This window comes from Mauremys mutica, chromosome 16 (genome assembly GCF_020497125.1).
Source record: "Mauremys mutica isolate MM-2020 ecotype Southern chromosome 16, ASM2049712v1, whole genome shotgun sequence".
Taxonomy (NCBI): Eukaryota; Metazoa; Chordata; order Testudines; family Geoemydidae; genus Mauremys; species Mauremys mutica.
In genome coordinates, this window is record NC_059087.1 from 20,083,803 (window position 1) to 20,096,192 (window position 12,390).

Below are 12,390 nucleotides of genomic sequence, written 5' to 3' on the forward strand. Positions count from 1 at the left end.
AAACAATTCAAAGATTTGTATTATTATTGATGAAGCTTCTACAATTTCAAGTAAAACTGTGCTTGTAATTCTTCTAAAATGTGAATTACAAGATTCTTCACCAACAGAAGCAGAAAGAGCTTTTTTGGTGATGAATATTATTTGTAGTGATAAAAGGGCGAATTTAACAATTAAACATATCTCAAGCTTTATGACCATCAATTTGTTGGGAAAACCACTAAGTTCCTGGAACCCAATACCATATTGTTAAATCATGGATGATGAGAAGTCATCGATCCACATTAGATACCAGAGTTCGTGTATCCAACACCAAAGATTATGGAGAAGATCAAGAAGCCATTTGGAAATTACTACCTAATTAGTAATAAATAATGTACTTAAATATTTTTTAAAATGTTGTTTGTTGTTGCATTGTATACTTCAACATGAATATATTACACTTTGTTAATAACTTAAGTAGTTCACATGTAATATTTTAAAATACAAGAATAATATAATAAAATACAAGAATTTCATTCATAAATATTATTGTTTGCTTACTCATACATCTCTTCTTTATATTTTCTTCTTTTCAAATGTATTTTACATTTGTGTAATAAAGCAATACTTTGTTTCTATTGTAATAAACATGTAAAACAACTTTTTTTATTTTTAAGTATGACTCCCAATGACTCAATGCATTGCCACTTCTTATGGAGAAAGGTACAAAAAATACATACTGTGGAACATCCCTTAAATCAGAACTTTTTATAGGGAACCGGTTGTTAAGATTTTGGCAGCTCATCCCTGGCCGCAAGTGGCCCGCGGGCCGCAGGGTGAGAACCACTCTAGCCTGTTTCTGTCACCTCACAGGCACACACAGGCTGTTTGCCATTCACCTCGTGAACCTTTTATTCCTCTGCACTTTTACACACACAACATAGCACGTAGCTCCTTGTACTAGGAGCTTTTCATACAGGCTCAGCACATCTCACCAGCTGAGCTTCCCCTGGCTTCCTGTTCCTTCTACTTATAGCCTCCCAATTACATCCTTAGCCCAGGGTTACCATCTGGGTGCTCATAATGCCCCAGCAGAAAGTGTTTCATCACTCCCAGCGGAGCCTGCAGCCTTTCACTTGCTGCAGCAAGGTCAGTGATCAGGGTGTTGCTGCTAGCATTCTGTCATAGGGAGGCTTTTTTTTTTTTAAACTGATTCTTATTAAAGAGAAAAAGACCAGTTCCTCTTGTGTAGTAGAGGGAAGGCATCACACCAGACTTAGAGGGAAATAAGTGGACAGTGTAAATGGGACAAAGTTCACTGGCAAACTAACAACCAGAAACTTTTCAACAACCCTACCCTCACCCAATGCATTTCTGAGACATGCTCCTGCAGTGTCCTTGGGTATCATCTAGGTGATGGTAGCAGAGATTAGCATTCAGTTCTTGGGGAGGTGGCAGAGAGACTCAGCTCCCTGCATAACTGTGTCAAATATTTTATGAAATGCCCTTTGAAATGAAGATCTGATAAAGGTCTAAGTAAACCTCTTGACATCCACTTATGCTGCAGCATGATCATGCTTTCCAGAACTCTCCAGTGGAGTCAGAACTAACATTGCAGCCATCCTGGCTTTAGCCACAGGGGAATTGGTCTGGTGTTAAGTTTCTCCATAAGAAGGTAAAGCTGTCACCAGATTCTTAATGAGCCCTGAGATTCTTTTTAAATCTTCATTAATGGGAAATGAAGTCATCAATGGGGAGGGGGAAAATGAAGAGTCTCTCCTTTTCACTTGCCTGGCCAGCTGTTTGGTAGAGAACAAAACCCAGCGGGAAAATGAGGATCATGAGGTTAAAGAAAATATGTCAGGGGAGGAATCAAAAATAAGACAAGTGGGTACATGTGAAACTGAAACAGTTTGGTGATAGAAGAGCTGAGTGCCCTCGGTCTGAAGTGCTGAGGAAGTTGGCTGTGGCCTGACAGCATTAAGGTGGGGATACCTGTTGTATTAACTCTGGAGTTGGACTGTGGATTGAGTGAATCCCAGGGATGGAGCGGGCGAAGGGTGAATTTGGACCCTGAATTTAACCTGTGTTCATAAACTTTGTTTTGGTGACACAACAATCTCAGTGGGAGTTTGGAGGGACATTGTACATGGTGCTTAGATACACGCCCTAGACAGCAGACAGACAGGTAGGTGAATTAGGCCTCTAATTATTATAGTCATTTAACAGATGAGAAACTAAGGCATGGAGAAGGCAAGAGTCCTGCCAAACCTCACCCTAGATGTAAGCGGGGGAAGGTCCCCCTATTGTGGGAGGAGGGATAGCTCAGTGATTTGAGCATTGGCCTGCTAAACCCAGGGTTGTGAGCTCCATCCTTGAGGGGGCCACCTAGGGATCTGGGGCAAAATCAGTACTTTGTCCTGCTAGTGAGGGCAGGGGGCTGGACTCAATGACTTTTCAGGGTCCCTTCCAGTTCTATGAGATACACCTATCTCATAAATATACCGGGGGGGTTGACCCCCAATCTTGTCATGGCACTTAGGGCAGGGGCTAGGGTGTCCCCACGCCAGGGGGCTCTCTCTGCACTGGATGCTTCCCCGACCCACTGATTATTACATACAGTTCAAAGCAAATACTATTTATGTATTGCAATCAGTTAAAAAAATAAGAAAGGTTAAGGGAAAACATCACCCCATTCTGTGGCACGGGGACATCACAACCAGTGTCTCTGGAATGTAAGGGAAGTTCAGTCCATTCCTCATAAGTCCAAGGCTCCTTCTCAGCCCTGGCTGTGCTGCAGGGACGCTGCGGGTCAGACATGTGCTCTGGTGGTGGCCACACACCCTCCGGTTCTAGGTGGCAGGGCCCTTCTTCCCAGCATCACCCTCACCCCGCTGGGGTTACAATCCCCCTCCAAGCCTGGCCTGCAGGGCGTCTTGGCTGGGGGCATCTCCCTGTGCTGGACCCACTGCCCAGGGTCCCCCTCGCTCTCCCCCGCTGCTCACTGCACCTGGCTTTGGATTGCCTCAGCTCCAGCTCCAGCACTGCTGTTGCTGCTGCTCTGCCTCCAGCTCTCTGGCCCCTCTGGAGCTGGCACAGCTCTGCTCTCCAGCTCGGGCTTGGGCCCGGGCCCCTGCTCTCTCCTTAGCTCAACCCCACTCTGTTTGCCCCAGGCAATTCCAGCTCACAGCAAGGATGAGGACGGGACCCCCCCAGCTTCCTGACTCCATGATTAGCCTGCCCGCCCTGTCAATCAGGCTGGCCTGGAGCATTGGCCTCTCCCCATTGTTCCTGGGGACTGTCAGACTCAGAGTCCTGGTTTCCCATCGACCCTTCTCCTTTCTTTTGGTACTGGGAGCTAGCAACCAGAACACCCCCACCGAGTGTTAGTAAGGGGACAACAGTCCCCTTACCTAGAGAGTGGTAAAGCTGAAAATGGAATGCAGGAGGCCTGACTCCTAGCACCCTGCTTAACTCCGTCGGACACTGTCTGCTAGAATTAACAATCTCAGTGTCAGAGTTAAAGACACTGAGTCTTGGTAACTGTATAGAGGAAAAGACTATAAATAAACAAATATTCAGTGCCCAATATAAAAGGCTCTATGGAGAAGGAATATCTGTTAAGCAGGTTTAACTTTCACAATCTCATTGTTTTTCCTATTTTTCTCTTATATGCAGACTAAAGGGGATAAGTGCTGCTTGTCCACTCTCTTTTTTAAGCTATTTCTTGCTTTTTGTTTTAAGGGACGCAGTGGGGAAGGGAATAAGTAAATACAGTGAGACGACTGCCATCTAGTGCTGGAAGAAGCAAAAGATGCTAGAGGATGTAGAAATCTTAGGCAGTTTCCTATCCAAACACCAACCCTGCCTGACCTGGCTTCGCTGCTGAGTTCAAACAAGGCTGGGTGCATTCAGGGTAGTATAGCCAGAGACAGTTTTAATCTTTTTATCATCATGTCAACATTTTATGGGATTCAGGAATTATATTTTTCCTCTCTTGCACATTAATACAATTGCACAACAGAGTTACACTCATTTTTGTATGGCTCAACTCTGGCTAGTTTTTATAAAGTTAAAACTACAGAGGAAGGAAACCATATTTATTCAAAAATGAAAACAGAAAATACTGTGTGTCAGCGGCTCGCATGAACAGTAACATTGTTCCGGGGCTTCTTGACTGATTCCATCTCTCTGTGGCATTGTCCTATCAGCCCCTGGCCATGAGGGAGGGCTCCAGGCATAGAGCTAATGTTGCTCCCCTCAGCAATAACTTACAGTAGTTCCTCTGCCATTCACTGAGTCCCTCACCCCTTTGAGGGGAGGTTTGTGCAGCTGCTGACCTGTCTTACTGTGTAGTATCCAGTGCCAGGACCTCTGGGAGTTGCTGTCCACTGAGGTTATGATCCAAATTTCTATAAAACCAGCCTGACTGCTAGATCCAGATCAAAGCTGTTATTAAATGGACCTTGAAAGATGCATGTTTAGTAGGTGTCTTGGAGCTGATGGACATGCTGATGGCAAAACATTTCCATCTATAACCTTCACTTGACACAATTGTGCATGAAACAAAGAAAACTGCACAGGAGACAGCCTTGTCAGTGGTACAGTATTACAAAACCACATTGCAATCCTAGCAACTATTATCAGCTGTGCTCAAAAGCTTTGCAGTCAGTAAATCAAGCCAGAGGAAAATGTCCCTGTAGCCTAAGAGCCCAAATAATCCCTAGTGCAAGTCCACTTTACACCTGCGATAAATTTGGTCCTGCATTTCTAACTGAAATATTTCCTGAATGTGCAGCAGCTTTGGGGGAGCAGGAATATCAAGCTCCTCTCTCCTGTTTAACCTGCCTCTAGTCCTTGACCTCTTGCAATCTTTTCTCATGTTTTCTCTCTGTTTGCTGTCAAGGCACTTCTGTGTCTCTCTCCAAGGTCACAGGTAAGCCAGCCCCTTCAGGAGGGGCTCAGCATCTTCCTCTTTCCTTTTGTGTTGGACCCAAAATAGCTAAGAGTTTGAAAACACAAAGACTGAGGAAGCAAACCACTAGCTCTCGTCATGAGGTAAACATGCAAACCTCAAGGAGGCACTTGAACAAAGATAAATGGGCCTGTCTCAGAGTTCATCTCTTTTGTTTGTAGTAAATTATTACTTGTAATTCATGTTTCCTGTTCATTAGATACCAGAGGAATTTTAAGACATGGAATCCATTTTAATTTGTTGTTACCAAAACCAAACCCCTCTCAAACCCCATCTGGAACTTGTTTCAGTCGTAACTGTTTTGTGTTCTGTAACTATTTCAGGAACATGTCTGCCCTCTTTAATGGTTTCAAGAGCAAACAGATGATCTCTTTAAAGCAAGCAGCTCCCATTTTGCTCAGCACAGCATTCTGCCAGGTCACGGGGTGAAAGTATTAATGGCGAAATAGATTTGAACACAGAACAATAAGCGGCTTCTGCCTTGTAAAAGGACATATAACTCCCATAAGGCACATCCCTGGGTGGCGGATAGGGGAACATTCTGCAGATTTAGGACAGCTGCGAATGTCCAATAAGCAGTCATGGACCAACTGGTGGCATCTCTCAACAGGGTGCGGTGGGGTAGTTGGTGGCACGGCTACCTCTGTAAAATGCCACATAGGTCCTATGACAAGAACAAGGCAAATAAAGACAGCATTAAAACAAGTCTTGCCAGGGTGGGTGGGATTTGGTAGCCTTGGTAGGTAGCTGACTGAGGAAAAGGGAAATTCAGATTTCAAACCAAGTGTGTCAAGCTTGGACAGCCGACCTGTAAAACTCATCCAGTAGATGTGTTCATGTAGTCAGGAAGTCTATGCATTACTTCTTGTTTAAAGATTTTTTCATTCCCATATCAAGTGTACCTCCGAGGGCTGGGGCATATGTTGTTTGCAAGGAACAACAGCTTCACCTGATTCTTATACCTGGGAAAAGGCCGCTAAAGTTAAAGAAGCAAGTGAGGGATGTATGGAGGATACAAATTACAGTTACTGTTGCTGGAAGTGGCACATGAAGCCCTAACAGTGATTAAAGCAGTGCTGGTAAGGATATGAAGACAGACTTGATGGTGGAATCCTCAATTTAAAGAATCAGTGAAAAACAAAATCTAACCTTAAAAAAAATGGCAGGGCAGTGGCTTGAGCAGTGATAAGATGATGTATACAGAGGCAAAAACAAAGCCAAAAGAAGTACTGTGGTAGCTAAAACTTTGGTCTCAGATGAACTGTATAACCAACTAGGAGAATATAAGGGAGAAAAGACCATCTACAAACTCATTAAAAGACAAAATGATGAGGGATGTGAACAAGGTTTTTTTTATATTAGACATGAACATGGTATATTGCAAACAAATGGTGATTTAACCAACAAAGTCTGGAGTGATTATTTTGAAAGAGTGATGAATGAGAATCTAAGAACATGATATTCTTAAGAAAGAGAAAATGCTGGATGAGTGGCATAAAAGTTTTGTGGTGCCCATTTTTAAACATAAAGGAGATATTATACTATGTGATAATTATCACTCAGTTAAGCTGACATCACTTGCTATGAAAGTCTGGGAGAAGATTATTGAAAATCATCTGCATGGAACAGCTGAAGTTGGGAAGGGTCAGTATGGATTTATGCTGGAAGGGTGTACAGTTGATGTCATATTTGCTCTACAAATCCTCCTGGGGAAGTTCAGGGAAAAGAGATGGCAACTGGGCATGGTCTTTGTGGACTTGGCTAAGGCATACAGTCATGTACTGAAAGAATTAGTTTGGTGGAGTTTGCAACAGAGAGGTGTGCCAGAAGGATATGGCTGCCTTATCCAGGATATATATGATAGAGTGACTACCGTAGTCAAACTCAAATGGGGCTAAACCAAAGAATTTACAGTAAACATTGGCTCGCATCAGGGGAGAGTAATGAGCCCTTTTTGTTTACAAGGATGTGATACATGAGGCTATATGAACGGAGATGCCTTGGGATATGTTGTTCGATGATGACTTAGTGATTTGTGTAGAAGATTGTAAGACCCTGCAAACTGACTTTGAGCAATGGCAATATAGGGTTGAGGAAACACTGGTAAAACTGAAGCTTTGATAACTGAGGGAGGAGGACCCAGCATAAAGGATATTATAGGCAGACAGCTTAGAAGAGTGAAAGAATTTAAATACCTAGGATTAATGGTTGCTGACAATGGTCCCCAGCATAGTTCCAAAGCTGCTTGGTGCAAGTGGTGTGAGCCCATCCCAGTTCTCTGTAATAAAAAGATGCCAATAAAGTTAAAAGGTAGAGTGTATAAAACTGTAATTCAACCCATCCTAATGTATGGAATAGAGACGTGGCCAGCCTCAGGAAAAGACATCAGGATGTTTCCACTACAGAACTGTAGATGTTGAGAGGGGTCAAATGGTTGGACGCTTCATGACAGGAAACAAAATGAGGTTGTGAGGGGCCTAATGTGGGTTGCCCCAACAAAAGACAAGTTGAGGGAGGCTAGGCTATGTTGGTATGGACATGTCCAGTGGAGACCCAACAGTTATACTGGTAGGATGGCCCTTGCAATGATCATGTCTGGAAGATGACCATAGGGGGAGGCCAGAGACTGTATATGGACCAGATACCTTAGAGTGACCAATTTACATGACAGCCAGGCGTACGATCAGGAGTTTTGGAAGAAGGCTACAGAAGTCACCAACCCTGAATAGGGAAGGGGCAAGAAAGAAAAAGCAATAAGCTGCTTCTGCGTGTAGCTTAGTAGTAAGCCATTGGATGCACAGGACCTCATGCCCTCAACCACCTGAGAAGTGCAAGAAACAGCCTCCCACCCACACTGTGAAGGGGATCCTAATATCAGAACATGTCCCCTTCATTTTAAGACTAATTTGTAAAAAATAAATTCAACAACTTGTTGGAGAAACTCCCAACATATCCTTCCACTGTGAAAAATAGTTCCTGTCAGAAGAAGATAATACCTCATTTAACTAACTGGAAGGTGTGGATTAACACTGACATTTGAAAAGTGTCCCTTTTTGTTTCCCAACCCGCTAAGGCTCCCTGGGCTCAAGAGACCCTCCCCTTGAACCTGGCTGCTCTTTCAACTCTCATCCTCCATTGGAAAAAAAAAACCCCACACTAATTGAGGGCCACAGTGTAGGTTTTTCAGTAGGCAGTGTGAATGGACCAGCCCCAGCACCTGGCTCAACCTAAGGCTAGATAGTAAATGCTAAGAAACTGGGGAAACTGACTCCTGTGGGACCACCATGGTGCCCATGAGTAAGAGAGGTCCCCATTCTAGGAGGTATAGAGCTGCCTGTGGAATCTTTTCTCAAAGAACAGCAGCATTCTGCCCTTCCCCCTCCTCACCCCTCAGCATTAGAAAAGGGAACAGAATCTGAAATAGCAACACTGTTATAACATTACCCACATTCGCTTTGTGTGTCCGATGAGCGATGTGATGGAATGTATAGTTTGATGGATATGAGAGTTCACAGACTTTATATTAGCAATACAGGGCCCTGTACTCTTAATGATGCTGGAAATAATCGGTTAATCTTTTTACAACAAAAAGCTGTATAATCATAACCACCTTTCATTTCATAGGATTTATTTTTAGATGTCTAATGACCACAAAGAAATCCTTTCCCCTTAATTAGGGAAACTATTTTTGTAATCTCTTTTCCCCAATTAGATGTACAGGTTAGTGGTGAAAGATCAAAGAAAAGTGAGCCATTCAGATTAGGTAATTTCATATGGGTAAGTTAAAAGTAAAACTGAGTTAAAGCCCCAGAAAAACATATGGTTTGTTTAGGCCTTTGCTGTAGATGGAAATTAGCTTCCTTTATAATTTCATAGATTTTAATGCCAGAAGTACCATTTGATCGAGTCTGACCTCTTTATAACACAACCCATAGGGTTTCACTGAATTCCCTGTATTTAGCCCAATAGCTTACGTCTGCTTAATGCATATCATCCAGAAAGGCATCCAATTTTAATCTAAAGATATCAAGAGATGGAGAATCCACCAGTTCCCTTGGTAATTTGTTGCAATGGCTAAGTACCCTCACTGTTAAAAGCTTCCACTCTCGTGTGACCTGGTCCCTTACAGCACAGTCCAGCTTCCTTTGACATCAGTGAATTGGATTAGGCCCTTTATTTTGCAGCATGTATTTCATAACCCTCCAGGTCACAGCATCAGGAAGGCAGACAATAGGGCCTAATAAAAAGGTAGTGGAGTCAGCAAAGAGGTATTTACCAGCCAGGGTACCAGGGGATGCTTACAGTGAGAGGGCGTAAGCAGTTGGCTTGTTCCTTACTAGTTATCTTTAAAGAAAGGTGGGGTCTCAGCAGCGTCAGGAATACAGGCATAGTTCTAGCTTTGCAAACTCCACTCCCAACAGCACCAAGTGTTAGCTTGTCCCAATGCACTGTTCACAATTAATTTTAACTGCCAATTAGTCCTCAGTAATCTAGCACCTTCACAGACTTTCCTGCTTCTCCTGTTGGAATAAAGATTCAGTATTCCTACCTGGCGAAGTCTGTATTCCTTTCCTTCCTGTGCTCAAAAACAGAGATATATTGGGAGCAACACAGAGAATGGTTCCTTCCATGCTTATCCAGTAAAGTGCCAATTCTGTGACTTTCAGGATGCCCATCTTAAATTAAAGCGCTCCAGCAGTGATGGGGCACATAAGGAGTTAAGACAAGTGAGAGAGCTCAACAGCTGCATAGCGCAGGCTGTGTGTGGCCTAGGGAAAGAGGTTTCAAGTGCTTGAAATATTGGAGCCTTTCTGGATGTCCATGAAAAACTGTTTTTCGTATGTGGATGAAAATTAAAGCCACTTCCTTCCAGCTGCCCTCTCTTTTGCCTGACTCAGTAGGTGAAAGGAAAGGCCCTTCTTCCAAGAGGTCCAGAGAAATCTTAGTTGAAAAGAGAAAGTACAAGTCTGGTTGCCAATGAAAATATGAAACAAAGTCCATCCTGTCAAACTGTGTGCTCAGTGATTTTATGCTGCTCAACAGCACTTTACGTATCTGGATTCTATGCATTCTGGAAACAAGCCTGTGTCTGTGTGAAAAGAGAAGCTCCCTCTGTACTGAGCTCTTGCCCTGAGAAATCTCTTGAATATAGACCATCTGGAAACACACTAAGATCTTATTACCAAGCCTTGCAAACTCGTGTAACCAGAATGGATTAATGTATTTTCTTCTAATACCCATGGAGCAGTGGGAATTCAGAATAATGGTATCCCAGGGGGGACTCGTTTTCTCCAAAGAAAATCCCATTTAATGACCGAGTACTGCAAAGCACTGCTTTAACCACCAAAAATCTCAGCTGCTTGAATAGTAAAAGCTGCTTATTTGAAATCTTGCTGATTTATCCACTCCTACCATTTGAGGAACTCTGGAATGATCACTCATGACATACAGGGCAAAATTAATCTGTGGTATGACTTCATTGGCTTCCATGGAGTTATATCAAAGGTGGATTTGGCCTGTATTGAATTTGTCCTGTGGGCCGTTACAAACACATGAAATATTTGTGCTTCGTTGTATATACAGAAAGAATATTTTTTTAATCAAGCTAGTGACAACGAGGCTGAAGTATTTTTGTTGATGGTTTCCATTTTGGTCTATTTTAGTCATGACAAAAATATGTGTGTCTTTAACTTTAGCAGTTGCTTCCAAGGCAAACCTGTTGAAAAGTGACAATGTAGGAGAATCATCTCGAGAAACTGATGGATAATCCAAAGGAAATAAAATGCAGCCTCCAGTTATGGGCAAGGGAAAAAATAGAATGGATGGGTCAGCCCACTGAATAGGATAGCTGCACACCTAGTCAATGGTGAACTCAGTTCAGTTTGTTTTGTTCGAGGAACTGGCACAGAGAGTTGAACAAATAAAAGTATTAACGTTTTGTCTGCTGCCTTCTTTAAACATGTATGTTTATAGCACCGATGTACAAATGCAGCTATTCAGAATGAGACCCACAGATAAGCAGCTTGGGCAATACTGTATAATGTGATTTAAAAGCAATGCTTTCAACGTAGGGGTCACAAGGGATTAGAAGAGAGGACTAGAATATCTCATTCCCATGAGGTACCTGGCCAGTGGCTGTTACAATAGAAATCAATACTGTCCAGCTGTAGTTTCTTTTAGTGAATTGTTTTCAGGACATTTTCTTGGGCAGTGTTCCCTGAAAAGCGGGAAGGAAAAAGAAATCAGAGTTCTGAAGATGCCCATGACGTCATTTGTCTTTTGGTCTTTCGATAACTTACGCCAATTGCTGCCACTCTGTCGTCCTGCAGCTCAGAATCACTGGGCATTTCCATTCTGTCCCTGACTCTTACTTAAGACACGAGACCCCTCGACTCCCCAGCAGTGCTGCTGCTACACTTTGTCAATGGGATCCTGTCTTTTGGTAGAAAAGTTCTAAAATGTACAAGCGTCTCAGTGCGCGGTGGATCAAACAGCCTCTTGCTGCAGTGACAGTCTGTTCCTAATGGCAGGATTTTTCATACAGTCAGATAATTACAAGCAGAAAAGCTGCCATCTCATTCTACAAATAACTATTCTCCCATGCTAATGGCATCATATTTCACCTTGATAATGACAGGACTGAGTTCAGTTAAAAAAAAATTTAAAGGAAGAGATCTGAAGGGAGAGGTGGTGCTGGAAGCCAGCCAGAGTTTAGTATAGAGCTTTTCTAAACCTATGAGTTCTAGTGAAAAGAACGTGCTGGTTACGCTCCAGCTGATAACTTTGCTTGGTTCCTGATTGCAGAGGTGACCCCACAGCTGTACAGACACTCTCAGAGGTTATGAAGTCTTCTCCTAAGTGAGAGAGAACCTTGGGACTATCTCCTTTAAGATACCTTTCCCATGTAACACACCTGTTTGGAAGAACTGAACCAAGAGGTACTCCAATCCTCGGAGGCCGAAAAAAAGAGAACACAGGGAGTGGAGAGAGACTTTGTATTCCCCACCCACCCAAAATATTGTTGAAATCAGGCATTTGATGATCCCTTTCTGGCCGTGGACAGAAGTGAGATGTCCACTCTAATATTGCTTGACCTATCAGCAGCCTTCAACATGATCAAACAAGATGTCCTACTGACTCCCCTATGAGCCCTTGGAGGGGTAGGCGGAGTTGTTTTAAGTTGGTTTTGCTCATTTCCCCGCTCACAGATTCCAGATGGACATCATGAGTGATTGCTCCTCTTCCCTGCAGAACTTGTCAGCCCTCCTATTCATTGGAGATGTCATGTACTACAGGGTCACCAGTGTGCCAAAGATACCCAACTCTACCACTTTTGCCTCCATTACTGACATTCATGTCTCAGTATCTGAAGGGAGCAGGACTTGGAAGGAAGGAAAGTGGCTCTGTTAAATTCAGGGAAGATGGAGGTGAAATTA

The 12,390-nt window shown here is 43.1% G+C and overlaps 1 protein-coding gene across 1 annotated transcript in view; it reads right to left on the reverse strand.

Annotated features, from left to right (window-relative positions):
• The window catches only part of DERL3 (derlin 3), a 39,403-nt gene that overhangs the window by 16,276 nt on the left and 10,737 nt on the right, over positions 1-12,390 (reverse strand). The gene's annotated exons all lie outside the window — the stretch shown is intronic.